Here is a 17,229-nt window from a genome sequence, read left to right on the forward strand (position 1 = left end):
CAAAAGTTAGTGTGAAGTACAGAGTCAATGAGTTCAAAAGTGATCATGGCACATTCTGTATGATCGATTAGGAGACATGTCATGCGAAATGGAGCTGTTTATTTGTAATTTTCATGATTTTACATAGTCACAAGTGCAATTTAAAAAAGTAACAGGCTTTTTGCACTGTTTCAATCATAGATACAGAACAGGACAGCAATGCCATTGAAGGGGCCGAGTTCCACAGTCAGGACTTTCCGAGGCAGATGACTCAGACTCACCCACATCATCACCAACAATTGCACATAGAAGTCACAAAAGCAGAGTGCGCCAACTGCAACAGTCAGAGAGTGAGGATGACCTGGATGTACATATTCCAGAACAACAGGCAGCTCTTACACCAGCAACCCCACAAACACAGCAGAGCGGGCGGAGTAGGTTGCAACAGTTGTACAGGCGCAGGCCGCGACATTCCCAGAGCCAAACAGCAGATGATGAGGAGAGGAACGCCAGTGTTGTGGAGGTCAAAATACTTAAAGTACAGCGCCTACAAGGCAAAGACATACGTGTCATGAAAGGTAAAATGGGGAAAATCAGTCAGTACATTGGTGACATACACAACTGTCTTCAGCATATGTCCAATGTGATTGAGGAAGGACAGAGGGCAACATCTGCCAAACTGGACCGTGTGGCTGCAGCAATGGAGGCAATGTGTCAAACACTACAGGCGCAGCAACTATCAAGTGACCGTAGGCATCATAGGGCAATGTCCAGCATTCAGGGGTACACCAGGTCAATCAACCATCTTAGCCACACCAATGCGCAGCTTTCAAAACATGCTGTTGCCATGCAAGTGGAGATGACCCACTGTTGTGGAGATGTTGCCAGGGGAATAATGAAGGTCATAAATGTAGTAGAGGGTATGCAGGCTGCTGCTGCAAGTGGAAGCCTACTGCATGGTGGTGGGAGTGATGGGGGCTCAAATGTGAGCAGCCTACTTGTACCTGTTGTGGCCGGTGGACGCCGTAGCACCAGAAGACATGACAGTGCAGAGAGCCCAACTACGGATGATGGGAGGAACACAGAAAAGGCATTAGGAGTGCGCGGGTGCAAGAAGTAGGATATAACTCAGTGACCCATATGGGTCTGGAACAAGAGACGTCTGAAGAGACTGCATAGCTTTGACTGTGAACAGTAAATGCATTTTAATATGCTGTCAGCACACTGCATGCGCTAAGATGTCTTACGTACCCTGAATCATTGCTAACATATTTACGATTAAAACATTACAGTTATGCACCAGATGTGTTGTGAAGTCCTTACCTACGTCAAAAGTAATGTTGAGTTGTCTCTGTCCTTCTTCTTCTCCCCTCTGCTGCGTCAAGTCCACGTAGTCTTGGTGTGGTTATCAACTTGAGGCTGTACATCATCATCCTCCATCATCATCCTCCAGTGCTAAGCCTCTTCTAGTGGCTACGTTGTGCAACATGACACATGTTGCAACTATTTTACAGCAAATTTCAGGACGATATTGTAAATCCCCGCCAGTCTTATGTAGTATGCGAAACCGAGACTTCAGTACCCTAAATGCTCTCTCAATTATGTTGCGGGTTCCTATGTGTGCATTGTTGTAGTGCTGTTCTTTCCGTGTTGCTGGATTCAGATAGGGAGTTAGAATGAATGACCTATGCACTGTCACCTATGGGATGGGATGGGATGGAAGACACAAATTAGGAGTCCAATGTGACACCATGGTACAGAGATGTGCAACAATCAGAGGCAATATATTTACCAAGCAAATATCCATCTCCAAATTCACCAGCAAGCAGTCGTGTGTGGATGCCACTATGTACGAATCATGGGCACTGCCAGGGTAACTTGCAACTAAGTCAGTAATGATATTGAATTGCATATCACCTAAATGTTCAGTGAATGGTAACATTTCCGGATGCGGTAAATGTACTCATTTGCTGACGGTGGACAAATGGGGACATGCGTGCCATCTATACAGCCAATCACATGGGGAAAATGTGCCAAATTGTAAAAATCAAATTTTATTTGCAGCAAATCCTGAGGTGTGCTGGGAAATGTAATGTGGTGCTTTATCCTTTGCAACATGGCATTGAGGAAAGCATTGAAAAAACGCGAAAGGGAACTCTGGGACACACCTCCAGCACTAGCTATGACACCCTGGAAGGACCCTGACGCAAGGAGGTGTAGGGAACACAAGACCTGCACATGGGTGGGTATGGCAAGTGTCCTGCGTGTCTGTCGCTGCAAGATTGGGTCTAATTCAGCAATCAAATCCAAGATTGCACCTGTTTTGATGGTGTCTCACATTTTACCACCTGGTCTGACTTCTTAATTTTAAGAATTGCAATTTGCGAATTTTTAAGAAGTCGCAATTTGCGAAATTTCATGCATGCACATTTTCAGCCGATATTTGCGATTCCTTACCTGCGACATTTTAAGGAATCGCAAAAGAATTGCGATTCCTTAAATTGCGAAACAGTACAGAAATGATAATGCATCCCAAAAGCTGAAATTGCATTCACAAACGGCCGAATTTTGCGATTCGCACTCTTTGCGAATGCAATTTTCAATGATACATGTGCCCCTTAATCTCCCCGTGCCTAACAAAAATGAATGTGTCCTCATGTAATGCAACTGGCGCTATGTAAAGCGCTCTGATACCTTCGGGTCAAGTTTGCGCTATATAAAACAACGTAAATAAAAGTAAATAAATGAAAATATATTGTGAAGCAAGCTGAGTCGTAATGTTGGTGTAATAAAGAGTTGAAAGGGGATAAGCTATCTCCCTCTACTGAACTATGTGCAATTAGTGAAAGTGAGTGCCTACCCATTTCAACAGATGCAATAGGGCAGTGGGTAATAGAGCCGGCATCTCGTCACCTCCCTCGTGTGTATGTATTTGCTTATGTGTGCGTACATATTCTAGTGCATATGGAGCACGGATTGATCTTTATACAGTAAAGTACTAGTTGTATGGATACCACAAAAACACCTTCACATTCAACTCTGCACTTGTCTATAGGTCCGAGAATCCCACATGTTAAAATGGACTGTCTACATCTACTAAGTACATGTCTGAAGCAGCCAAGACCTGCCTGTGCCTTGCTGTCCTCGCTGAGAAGCAGTAAAAGTATCTGTATATATCCTCTGTACACTATGGTCAAGCCCTGGCTTCAATTAGTGAAAGTTGCGAGCGGTGGCGAGACTTAGGCCACCATGTTAGTATTTACAAAATATTTCTTACTGCTGGTGCACCCCATAGAAACTCAAACTTTCGCTGACAGTGGAGTATTTCAGATCTCGACAACATTACAATAATTACTCTTTACCTTCTTGTAGAGGGATGCTGGCTTTCTTTTCTATGTGCCTCTGCAAGGTGCATGCAAAGCACCAGGCGAAAGAGTGCAATGTTGCCCAGATCCCAGTGCATACTCTTTAGTCTGTTTATCTGACCTAGACATGGCTCATCATTCATAACCGGACGTCTGTAGACAGCTACTGCTCAGTGCGACAGCTGCAATATCTAAGGAGCCAGTAAACACATCGACAGCCAGGGAAGCTCACCTGCCACCCCTGATAAGTCAAATAGTCCCTACTAGCATGGAGGTGCAGGCCGCTTGACAGATTGAGGCAGACATATGGGGTATCAGCTGCTAACACAGTCAGCTGAGCCCAGCCAAACGCGGCACGACCACGAGGATGACAGACAGTATGGCAGTTCTTGCAAGCCTGGAAAATTGTATTAGATTAATGTGCAGACATGAGAGGCCAGTAGAAGAACAAGTAGTGAGATTGCAGCACCGTCTGCAGCGCACTCGTACGCCGTACTGCTCCAAATGCCGCTCCGACTGTCGTGGTCACTCACTGCTTTACTCTCACAGCCCTTAGGTGGTCAAGACACTAAAAATGCATGATTAATGCATTTTAATGCAGTTATGTGGACGCCCACATTAAAATACATTAGTCTACGCCTGATGTGTGGTACTTGGCAGGGCAGCATCTAAAAACCCAAAATTATATGCTGTGTGCATCAGTCAATAAAAAATTACCCTTCTGTGGCTCAATGATCCCAAAAGAGCTGCATATGTCTTACTCCAATTCTATAACCTCTAATATTTTATTTATTTATTTTATTTTGAAAGTTTTATATAGCGCGGACAAGATCTTTGCAGATATCAGAGCGCTTTACACAGAAAGGGTACATGAGGGAACATATTCAAAACAAATAAATCAGAGGAGCAAACAGTACAAATAAGTGAGGGCAAAACCAATCATGTAAATCAGTAAATCAATCATACAAGTATTAAAAATATGCAACAGGGTCAAACAAATAATACAGATCGGTGCCTATTCTTAAGGAGACCTAAGTAATAGTTCAGGTGTATTTTGCCATAAGGATAGCTTTTACTTCTTTCTTAAAGATTGTAGTGGAGGAGATGAGCCTAGTTTCGGGGGGGAGTGAGTTCCAGATTCTGGGTGCCATTCCTGAGAAGGAGCGTTTATATGTTTTTTCCTTCCGGAACCTACGTGGTTTCAGCAGAAGATTGTTTGTGCCTCTCGTGTTTCTAGCGCCGCCAGAGATTGTCAACTTCTGAGAGAGGTAGCAGAGAGTTCAGGTGTACCGCCTTGTGAGTCATGCAGGCGATTTTCAGATGTATTCTGGCTTCAAAAGGCAGCCAGTTCAGGGATTTCAAGTCAGGGGAAATATGAGAGTGTTTTTTTGACCCAGTAATAAGCCTCGCTGCAGCGTTTAGAGAAGCTCTTAGGGGTGCGGTAGTAGTTAGCGGGAGTCCGCAGAGGGCGACACTGCCATATTCTATTCGAGGGATGACTAGTGCTTGTACTGCGGTTTGGAAGTCATTGGCTGGGAGGAATGGTTTGAGTTTCCTCAGGGTATTGATTTGGAAATTCGCTCCCTTAGTTGCCTTGTTGATGTGTTGCTGCATGTTGAGATTGGTGTCGAGGGTTATGCCTAGAGATTTTGCTGAATCCACGATGGTGGGTTGGACATTGAGTGCAGTTAGGTGTTTGAGCCAACTTTGAGTGGTGGAGATCTTCGCTGGAGGTGAGATCAGAAGGAACTCTGTTTTCAGAGCATTGAGTTTGAGATGATTATCGGCCAGCCAAGATTGGGTGCTTCTGATCATTGAGTTCAGGAGCAAGATGTCTTTGGGGGATTGTAATTTGAGGTAAAGTTGGGTGTCATCGGCATACATGTGAAAGTGTATGTTAGCTGCCTGTAGCAAGGTGGTGAGAGGTTCCATCACTAGGTTGAACAGAGTTGGGGATAGTGAGGATCCTTGGGGGACGCCCAGCGTTACAGGTATTGGAGAGGACATCAGGTTGTTGCTCTTGAATTTCTGCGACCTGTTGTGAAGAAAGGAAGTGAACCACTTGAGAACAGTTCCAGATAATCCCATTCTAGTGCTTAGTAGTTCGAGTAAGTTCTCATGTTTAACGGTGTCGAATGCTGAAGAGAGATCAAGAAGGATGAGAAGGCAGGTGTTGTTTTGGTCTAGCATTTGAAGTGCATCGTCAATTATGTGGGTCATAGCAGTTTCTGTACTATGTCCTGCTCGGAAGCCTGATTGATGAGGATTGAGGAGATCAAATTGTTCAATGTGTTTAGTCAATTGTAGTTGTATGCATTTTTCCAGCAGTTTGGCGAGAGTGGGGATATTAGTGATGGGCGCCGTCTTAGGTTATGAATATAAACACAGGCTAGACAATAAACCAAACGCCAACTCACCTATCATAGTGTCATGCAAACGTTACATTCTACGTAGGAGCCATGTTGGATCAGGAATTAGACCTACAGATAGAAAACAGATCAATATACAACACTTCTTTACAATAGGTGCTCGAAGCTCATAGGAAAATTAGCAGCTTTATCCCATTAACTGTGAATGTGGCACAATTGTTATAGGAACTTAAATCACCATATAAATGTATGCTGGCAACCTGATCAAAGAAATACTCCTACCACGGCTCCAAATAAATATGCTCAAACAGCTGTTCATGTTACTAAATACCATGTAAAAAACCTTAAGAACATGATCATATAACTACACCATAATCCATATCACACATAAAAGAAAGAAGGGAAACAATATGTAAGAGAGAAAGATATGCACATCTTACCTACAAGTCCTATAACTAATGAACACCCAATAGTAAGGTTTCAGTCCCCTGTTCTGGGCAAGTATTACACATATAGCACAGAAATTGTACACCAACATCATACCTATAAACCAGCATATACATCAGAATAGAAAAGGAGAGGAAAGCACCCATGAATGTAGGGTCCTTAACCCTCTTTTGTGCCTGGTTGTTGTGTCACACTAACCCTTCAAACATGTTCAGTCTCACACAAGGCTTATGCTACTTATCCAGAAAGCATCTGTTCTTGGCATGTAAAGCTGTAGATTCACATGCTTTGCATACTCCTGTCATCTAGTGTTGGGTCCGGATACTTGTAAGTTGTTTTTCCTCGAAGAAGTCTTTCCCAGTCATGAGGTAAGGTGACTCCTTCTCCATTGTTAGATTGTTTTCTGTAAGAGGGTGAGAATAGAGTGAGTGGGAGTAGTACAGAGATGTCTATGGTGAGGACCATGTTGCCGCCTTACAAATGTAAGCTATAGGGATGTTTCCTAAAAAGGCCATAGACACTCCTATTTTACGAGTGGAATGTGCTCTAGGAGGTATAGATAAAGTTATTTTAGCTTTAGCATAGCAGGTTTGAATACATTTAACAATCCATCTAGAAATACCAGATTTAGGGGCAGATGTATCATCCGTTTTTTTTGTCGCAAACGCTGCAATTCGCACAATAGCAGCGTTTGCGACAAAAAAAACAGGATTTGGAATGTGTCATGCAAAAAGCCTCGCAATATTAAGAAATCGCAAATTTTGCGATTCCTTAATATTGCGAGGCTTTTAAGAAATGGCAAATTGCGATTTCTTAATTGAAATGTATTAAGCATTTCAGTGTTGCGATTTTTGACTAAGAATTCGCAAATTACCACCAACTTGTAGTTCGTGGTAATTGGCGAATTCTTCTCAAAATGCACTTTTTTAAAATTCTAAAGGTGCCATATGACGCTCATACATGCCCTTAGGGCATGTATGTGCGCCATATGCGCACACATGTCAAATTCAGGGGTGCAGCAGGGTGTCCTAAAGACACCCTTGCACCCTAGAAATTATTCTCAATTTGCGATTAGCAAATTGCTAATCGCAAATTGAGAATATTTTCCCATTCATTCCTATGGGCCTCCTGGCCCATAGAAATGAATGGGAAAATATTCCTTAATTGCGATTAGTAATTTGCTAATCGCAATTAAGGAATTTTAAGAAATCGCTAAAAAATAGCGATTTTCTACATACATACCATTTTGCACTTCTCAAATAGCGATTCCTTACAAATCGCTATTTGAGGATGGCAAAATGGTATCTTGATACATCTGCCCCTTAGAGATCGATTTACCTTTGTGACTCACGTCGCAGCAGACAGACAAGCCTCTTACCTGATCTCCTGTATACAGGGAGATAGGTCCTGAGACGTACGGACAGCTGGCCCATATGTAAATTCCTAAAGAAAAAATGATGCTGGCCATACAGAAATTTATAACATCTCCTTATTTAGAGTAACAAATCAACTTTAGTTAAAGATTTGTTTGGTATTATTTATTTATACCTTTTTAGTTCATTTATTTTTAGGTAGAAAATAGTTCCGACAAAAAGACATACCATATACATACACTTATTCAAGACAAAAGAACATACTTCAAATGACTATACTCAATCACAACAACATTACATGAGACATAAATCAAAAACATTTCATATATACATTTGCACAATTATTTGTGTACCAACATCAATATTCATAATCTGCATTTTCAATACAGTTAATTTCCAATCAAAGAATCAAGAAAAAATCAAGTGGAGACAAGATAAATAAATATCATGCACAGTATGAATGAAACTGAAAAGCTTAATCAATAATCAAGTCATTAAGGGAGCAATTTATTCCCAGATCTTTAAACAGTGCTTGTCTCAATTTGGCCGACGCGTTTCGAACTCGCTATGTTAATTCGCGTGTTCTCATCAGGGCTTTATGACTTATCCTTACGGAAATTGTCGGGTGCTGCAGGGGATAGCTACCACGTGGCATAAAGTGAGGCACGCGATCAAATTAGGGTATTATTCAGAGAGAGCTCCTATATGGGACTTACCCGCACCCCCAGCTTGGGCAGAAGACGCATTAACACAACCACTAAGAGAGGCCGAAATCATCTCCTGGGGAGACCTGTTCACGGATGGCTCTCTACTTCCTTGGGATTATTTAACTAACAAAGTCGGGCCAAACTTATCGAAATTCAAATACATACAAATATCAAGCTGGTCTCAGAGATATAGTGTGCAGCCAACCCGGAACAGCAGCTCACCTATAGGTGGCAACAGCGAATTAGTGACGTGCCTGCTGGACAATCCCCCTGCAAAGAAGGAAATATCGCTCTGGTACAATAAGATCATGGAGGAATCAGACGGTAAATTTTCCCTTCCATTATCATTATGGGCGGATTCAATGCCAGGCATAGACGTGGAGGAGCTGTGGTCTGCTTCTTGCGAGGTACTATGGGACTTGGTCAAACCAGCCTGGCTCCGTAGGAACCATCTTTTCACAATACACAGGGCCTACTATTCCCCGCAGAGGCTTTCAAAGTTTTCTTCGACAGGCCCGGTCTCGTGCCCAAGGTGTGGACTAGCAGCTGCATCTGACATTCACATGTTTTATGAATGCCCAGAAATAACCTCATTTTGGGACTCCATAGGGAACAAATTATCTTCGTCACTGGGCTTCCACATCTCCATTGACCTTGCCCTTGTCATTTTCGGCCTGAGGGGCAAAGCTCGCAATGCTGCCTCTAACTTGTTGTTTTATTCTATTTTGGCGGCGCGTAGGGAAATCTGTAGACACTGGAAGGACGGCCTGCCGCCCACCTTACATGAATGGCGTTCTTCAGTCCTCCAGATTTCAAACCTCGACCTAGCCAGGGGCGGAAATCTGAGTAGGAGAGCTTTTTGGACACAGTTAGAGCAGTCAAACTGAGCCTGGGGTTTTTTTTTTTTTCCCCCCCAGGTCCTATGATTATTGCGGGCATTGCTCACCCTGGTTTCTATGGCCAGGAGCCATGGAGCTTATGGGGCTTCGGTATCTCGGGCACTATCTACCAACAAATAGCCCTGTGCTTGAAGTTTCAAGGCTTACGCGTATGTGTTGCTGGGATCTGGCCACCTCCTCACCTACGATATCCCTGCCAGCTAACCGCTGAGACAGCACAAAAGTATAGCCTGATTTCCTGCTCTGCGGCAACCTTTTTGTTTTGATAGATTGGAGCTAAGCACGCAAATGAGGATAAAAAAAAAGAAAGAAAAAAAAAAATCCTTACAGAAATTGTCGCAGTTTGTTGGGGTTCAGTTATTTTGAGACGTTCCTGCCGTGGTTTCTTGTCTATGTATTCCCTTCTTTAAATCAAAATCGGTAGACATCCGACGTTGTTTTGGGGGGGGTTATATATTTTTTTATTTTTTTCGTTTTCACAAACACCCACGGATCCCGTTTATGAGCCTGTGCTCCGGGGCTCAGCGGGGGATGTTCTCTACTGCTACAGGCGTCTTCAGGCACAGACTGCTCACTATCAGTTAGAGCGGTCCAAGTCCCGTTGTCTTCTGTTTTGGGCTACACTTCCAGCTTACAGCGACATAGCATAATTGCCCCGCTGAGCCCCGGAGCACAGGCTCATAAACGGGATCCGTGGGTATTTGTGAAAACGAAAAAAAGATATAAACCCCCCCCCAAAATAACGTCGGATGTCTACCGATTTTGATTTAAAGAAGGGAATACATAGACAAGAAACCACGGCAGGAACGTCTCAAAATAACTGAACCCCAACAAACTGCGACAATTTCTGTAAGGATAAGTCAGAAAGCGCTGATGAGAACACGCGAATTAACATAGCGAGTTCGAAACGCGTCGGCCAAATGGAGACAAGCACTGTTTAAAGATCTGGGAATAAATTGCTCCCTTAATGATTGGATTATTGATTAAGCTTTTCAGTTTCATTCATACTGTGCATGATATTGATTTATCTTGTCTCCACTTGATTTTTTCTTGATTCTTTGATTGGAAATTAACTGTATTGAAAATGCAGATAATGAATATTGGTGTTGGTACACAAATAATTGTGCAAATGTATATATGAAATGTTTTTGATTTATGTCTCATGTAATGTTGTTGTGATTGAGTATAGTCATTTGAAGTATGTTCTTTTGTCTTGAATAAGTGTATGTATATGGTATGTCTTTTTGTCGGAACTATTTTCTACCTAAAAATAAATGAACTAAAAAGGTATAAATAAATAATACCAAACAAATCTTTAACTAAAGTTGATTTGTTACTCTAAATAAGGAGATGTTATAAATTTCTGTATGGCCAGCATCATTTTTTCTTTAGGGATCTTACCTGATCTCAGCAGGCTGCATTGAACTCTTTTGTGCCCCGTGGTGCTTTGAGTCTCTGGTGTTCCTCTCAGGCTGCCGCCGCGGTCGTGCGATCTCCTCGGTCCGACCCTCATGTTCAAGTCTCTCGGGGGTTCTCAGCTCGTGGGTATAATTCCTTCAGCCCGCTATGGGTCGGCTCGGACCGCCTTCACCCTGGGCTCCAGATCAGCAGCAGTACCTTTGACTGCTGACTGAAGTCAAATCTTCACTCCTCCTTGGGAGCTGCGGCCATCTTGTGCAATCGTCCACTGTTTCGGCTCACACTGCTTGAAAGTCTTCCTATGCCATTTTTGATTCAGATTTTGCCCTACATGTTCACAGGGCTTCTCCCCCCTTCTTCAAAGATTTTGTTGGGGTGTTTAATTGCAGGATATCAGTCGATAGAGGATCACAGGGCGAGAGCCCCACGAGCCGCGTCCTCCTACATCGGCACCTGGCCACGCCCCCCTTCCACCTTTTTCAAAGATAACTCGAGTAGCTATGATAGTTCGCAGGTGCATTGAGACGGTGGTGTTGGTAACTCCTCTATGGAAATCGCAGGTGTGGTACCCAATATCATTAGAAACATTGGTGGGTTATCTGATTCTGTTGCCCGTGTTTACAGAAATCTTGATGGGCCCAGCAGCGGAACTACACAAATTTGGTACTAAAGGTCAATTGGAGATGTTGGCATGGAAAATTACAGACGAGTATGGAAAGTGCCAGGACTTTTACAAGGGGCATCTAATCTTATCGTGGAATTGTGGGCACCGGGATCACAAACTGTTTATAGATTGGCTTGGCAAAAATGGATTTGCTAGTGTGTGTGGAGAGGGGTTTGATCCCGTTTCAGTGGGTATTGTGGAAGCAGTATATTACTCATCTGAGCTGCTTATAAAAAAAGTAATGTTCATCGCTCAAGTATTGCAGCCGGACATAATCTTACTAATGTTATTTTTTGTGGGGCAAAAAGTCCTAGTAAGAAGTCTCATTCCAGGAGTATACGAATTTCAAAGCCTCCCGATTTCTAGATAAACTTTAGTTTGGGATGTGACCAAAGTCCTGAGGTATTTGGATGGTGTGGGCTCCAATTAATTTCTTGATGTTAAATCTTTATAGCCAGGGATGTGGAATTCCTAATGCCCAACACCCAGGACATGTTGTTTGGGGTCAAGAGCAACACGTTTTAATCTGTATTTTGTATTTGGGACAAGTAGGCCTAACCCTTTACAGCACAAACTCTTTTGCTGCTAATTTACAGTAGCATATTATGTATCAGGGAAGAGCAATGTCTGCAGTTAAAGTAATATTTCTGTCCGTGTGTTAATGCTGTTCAAACTTGTATTGATGGTTAATTAATGCAAAGCCTTTATTATTAGGGTGAGTGCTCTAAGTAGATGTTTTAAGCTGAGCACGGATTGTACTACTGACTGTGGTTCCAGTATAAAAGTGTGTAAACACGTTTTCAAAGTTTAGCAATCTGAGGCTATGTATAATGCTCCGAGAATGCTCTCTGATTAGATGCAAATATTTGCAGAGGTTTGAAAGCAAGCTTGAGGAGTCTTTGCTTTCAAAATGAAATGTTCACAAAACAATGCAAGTAGGAAAAAAACATTTGGCTATACTATTGTAACATTTTAAGTACTGTTTCTTTGCAACATCATGTAGAAAAATGTGTTGATGTATTGCAGTATTTCCCAAAGATATTCATAATGGAAAATCAGTGTACTCAGTTTCATAAGATTGCGGGAAACAAAAATAAACATGCATTAGCAAAGCCAGCAGGTCTGAAATTGAAGGGTCAGCGTTTTGGTTTTGTGAATGTATGACTTGGTTTGGCATGGCTTTTGTAAAACCAAATTGGTGTGGGAGCTGCCGGGTCCTCACCATTATAACAAACATTGGCAAAAGCAAACATTGTATTTGGCCTCAAAAAGCACATATTGCCAGAGTAGTTCCTGGCACTGAACAATACTACTTTGTGTGCGAATATGCTCCTTGTGAAAGAGCAAAATGCTGTCACTCACAGTGAAGCCAGCTGACAGACAGAGAGAGAGACAGACGGAATTTTAATAAACCCAAAAGGCCATGGTTAACGCCAGACCTAATTAGGGGCCCAATTATTAAAGAAAGTCTCAAAAGTGCACCCATGGTATTTGTCCATACTATAATATAATAAAGAGAGAGCCCAAACCTTTGAGGCGGGTAATCTCAGGAACCACAGCACCAATCACAACACCCAATACAGCGTTGGAAAGGGCAGTTGCAGCAGAAGGACATAGGCTATGCAGACACCCACCATATACATTTAAAAGGTAAAAGAACCGTGCCAGCAAAGTAGTCCCTTGTGGGCGTGTCTGTGTTGTGCTGTGGGCGTGTGCTGGTGGCGTGACAAACGCTGGGGGCGTGTGGTACGCTCCGCCCTTCATGCCATGTCTCATATCGTGTGCTGTGGGCTTGTGCTGTGGGCGTGTGCGGGGGCGGGAGTACGGAAAAAAAAAGCGAGCGTTGTGCCCAATATTTCATTGGTTTTTCTTCCCAGGTTCTGTACATTCCAGCTCTGGGTGCCCACCCTGCTGCCTTTAAAAAACCCTGCACCCCATAATCATAACCCACCGTTACTCCTTAAAATACCCAAACACCCTTAAAAACTAACCCATCTTAACTCTATAAATATACCCTGCACCCCAAAACCCAAACCTATCCCTAAACCCTAAAAATACCCCTGTACCCCAAAACCCAAACCTAGCCCTGAACCCTATAAATACCCCTGTACCCCAAAACTCAAACCTACCCCAAAACCCAAACCTAGCCCTGAACCCTAAAAATACTCCTGTACCCCAAAACCCAAACCTACCCTGGAACCCTAAAATACCCCTGTACCCCAAAACCCAAACCTAGCCCTGAACCCTTAAAATACCCCTGTACCCCAAAACACAAACCTACCCCTGAACCCTAAAAATACCCCTGTGCCCCAAAACCCAAACCTAGCCCTGAACCATAAAAATAACCCTGTACCCCAAAACCCAAACCTACTCCTGAACCCTAAAATACCCCTGTACTCCAAAACCTAGCCCTGAACCCTAAAAATACCCCTGTACCCCAAAACCCAAACCTAGCCCTGAACCCTTAGAATACCCCTGTACCCCAAAACCCAAACCTACCCCTAAACCCTAAAAATACCCCTACACCCCCCAAACCTAGCCCTGAACCCTAAAAATACCCCTGTACCCCAAAATCCATACCTAGCCCTGAACCCTTAGAATACCCCTGTACCCCAAAACCCAAACCTACCCCTAAACCCTAAAAATACCCCTACACCCCCCAAACCTAGCCCTAAACCCTAAAACTACCCCTGTACCCCATAAACCAAAACTATATCTGAACCCTTAAAATACCCAAACACCCCAAAACATATACCTCAGTACCCCAAAACATATACCCCTATACCCATACTTACCTTATCCAAACATTTTAAAAAAACATGCTTTTACCATTCATTCATTTACAACGAATTTCGTTGTAAATGTATGCGTGGTAAAAGCATATAAAATGTACTGCCATGCGTTTTAATGGCATTGCGGAGTCATGGTACTTTCGTTATGAAAGTATGCGGAGTGATGGTATGCGGAAAGAAAGTTGCGGAATAATGGGTGTTTACCCTCCCCCGGTAAGTACATTGGTGGCACGGCGGCCCACATCTCTAGCAACATACTCATATTTTTTCACCAACGAATTGAAAAATGCATAGGTCTCTCTCATTGATGGCCAGCACTGACATACACTTTTAGACACACCTCCCGCCACAAGTTCTAGAATTGCGAACTTTATAGTTGGGGAGCTACGTTTGAATCTCGGCATCAGCTCAACATCCTGTGATTCGAGGCAAATCGCTTTGTCTCCCTGTGCCTACCACAAATGAATGTGTTCTTCTGTATTGTAAATTGTGCTCATGCCATGTTGTCGAGTTCGCGCTATATAATATTAAAAGGAAAAATAAAGTAGGGAAACTTGAGTACACACACTAGTGAACGCGCACTCTTAAGTGCATCAGCAGTGCACTGTGAATCGGAGCGTTTCACAGGCCTGTCACAGATAAGAAATGCTATCAAAACGAAATCCTACAAAACAATATACTACTGGCCGGCAGCAATTCATACCCGGACAACGTCGGGACGGGCTGCTAGTCCTTGTATAAAGTGCAGATATACAACTTTTGTGAATACACAAAAAGTTACAAAAGTAGGCCAAGAAATAGTACTCCTAGAAGATATGTGTGATAGCATGAGCAAATATGCATGTGTAGATTTGCTCATGCAAAAATCGTGTGTTTGCAAGTTCATTTTCTCTACAACCACTTTTTTCCCAACCCTGGAAGAAGTTTCACATCTGCCATGGTCGGGAGTTAAGTTCTAACCTTTCTCAGTATGAGAAAAGATTAGAGAAGAGTTGGTGAAAATCTTTAAAACATGCAAGTAAGTAGGTTTGCACAGACTCAAAGGGGTATTCTAACCCTGGAACTATTGCTTACCACTACCTTCAGTCCCAGTATGTAGATCTGCGGAAACGTGCAAACGAGCCTGCCATAATCAGAGAGGCTATATCAGAGATCTTATATAATGAGATTGCTGCTATAATTTGTTGCCGCATTACATGACACAAAATGGACAAGTGGATTTTGTTACAGGACAAGTAGATTTGTGAAGCAACCTGCCCCATGGACAAGTAGATATTTTATTAAATTCCACACCCCAGGACTTGTCAGTACCATAGACTAATAAACAAAAATATTTTATTGTCTAGTATCATCTTCATCATATCTAAAAGCTTTATCTAACATTTTTTTATTGAACGTTGCTTCAGACACCTTATAGTACAATACACAGACAAGGTGAAAAATGGTAAGCAATGGTTCGGAAAGCTCAATATTAATCCGTTTACAATGCACTATACTGCCAGGGCGTAAAGCAATCCGGTTCTATCCTCTGCATCGCAAAACTAATCCTCCCTCCTGTCCCCGCCCAGTTCAGCACCCCATGAATTAATTCCTACATTGTACCCAAGCAGCCCAGATCTTTTCCCATTTGTGAGGGCAGCCTCTACTCTGATACAGCCAGGTCTGGTGACTCAGTAGACTAAAGCAGCCACTTACTTCGACCTCATGGTCACAGGTTTAAATCCCAGCGTGTCCACTCAGCCTCTGATCCATCTGAGGTCGATAAAATGAATACCATTGAGTTGGGTAACAATAAACATCGGTTATTCAGCGCCAGGACACCTACGGGTAATCGTGCACTTTACAAATACTTATGTTATGTTATAGATGTTTTTTACCGCCTGTTGGCACCAGTGTAAATCTCTTTTCCAGTCTCCATTCTTTGGAGGCCCAACAGCTCCCCATGCTCGTGCAATATTCTCCATCTGCAAGCCTGAGCTATATTTTTGTATATTTCGGCTAGTCCATCTCTCCCATCACTCCTAGTATGTGGCACCGTGCATCAACCGGGACTTGTAGGCCCACTACTGCTGTCATCACTCGGGCAACACCCCTCCAAAACTGTTGAATTGTGGGACAGGTCCATAAAATGTGAAAGAAGGTGTCCGTCTCCCCACACCATCTAGCACACCAGACCAAGTCGCAGCGACCCATACAGTGTTGCAGTGTCCTAGGGACATATGACCTATGCGGGATCCAAAGTTGGATCGATTTGAACCGTGCCCGTATAGCAATTTCCCTTGGGCTCTGTACGGCTTTCACCCAATCATCATCTTCTTGGACCCTGCGTCTGATTCCCATGCCATCCTTAGGGGGCCCATATCGCCTGAGGAACTATTCATAATTTTCTGATATGTTAGGGAGACAGCTTTGTTGATCACTGGTCAAGTAGGAGTCTGTCCTCTAGCAGGGTGTATTTGGGTAGCAGTTTCGATATGTGGCATCTGAGGGTGTGCCTCAGCTGTAGATATTGAAAACATTGCCCCGTCCCCCATCTGGTATGCCGCCTGTAGGCTTTCAAAGGCGATCATTGTCCCACCGCGCCAGACGTCTCCTAGATGATGTATCCTGATGAGTACCCATTTATGAAAATCTAGCAGGTGCCGAACCTCACCCAGCATATCGCAATCCCAGAGTGGGGTCTACTCCGTTAGCTTGGTTTCCCGCCCTAATAATTTTGTGGCTTTCCGCCACGTCCGTACCACCGTCAGCATGTGCGTTGGGAACTACTTTTCACAGTGTTTACTGAATAGCCCGGTCGGATAACCACTGTTTCCCATAGCGAGGTGGTCCAATCAATAGGCGGGCTCAGAGGTTGGAGTGAAGACCCAATCGTTAATGCTAATGAGGTAAGATGCCAAATAGTTGTTCCTAATGTCCTGTACCAGCAGGCCACCCTCGTGGACCGCCCGTTGCAGTTATCTAAAAGCATTTTTGTGAGTTCCACAAAGTTTTTTTTTTTTAACAATCTTTATTCACAGCTTCATTGATCAAACATTACAGGACCATTGTCTCCACGATACATCAGCTGGCATTTTATCTTTTCCACCCCCTTATGATATCGTCCCCTCACATACGTATGCTGTTTCATGTAACGACAGGGGTATCGTACCTCGTCCCTCTTAAATGGCATTGTAAGCATTCACTGTGTGAAAGAGAAAAATATAACCAAACAA

The 17,229-nt window shown here is 43.2% G+C and overlaps 1 long non-coding RNA gene across 1 annotated transcript in view; it reads right to left on the reverse strand.

The window, feature by feature from the left end:
• Positions 1-1,599: 1,599 nt before the first annotated feature.
• LOC144761229 (uncharacterized) overlaps positions 1,600-17,229 on the reverse strand; it is a 132,299-nt gene continuing 116,669 nt past the window's right edge. The window contains exons 2-3 of the long non-coding RNA XR_013595638.1: positions 5,762-5,824; positions 1,600-1,678 (exon numbers count right to left, since the gene is read on the reverse strand). This is a non-coding gene — a long non-coding RNA (uncharacterized LOC144761229). The remainder of the gene's footprint in view (positions 1,679-5,761; positions 5,825-17,229) is intronic.

This window comes from Lissotriton helveticus, chromosome 6, assembly GCF_964261635.1.
Source record: "Lissotriton helveticus chromosome 6, aLisHel1.1, whole genome shotgun sequence".
Classification (NCBI taxonomy): Eukaryota; Metazoa; Chordata; class Amphibia; order Caudata; family Salamandridae; genus Lissotriton; species Lissotriton helveticus.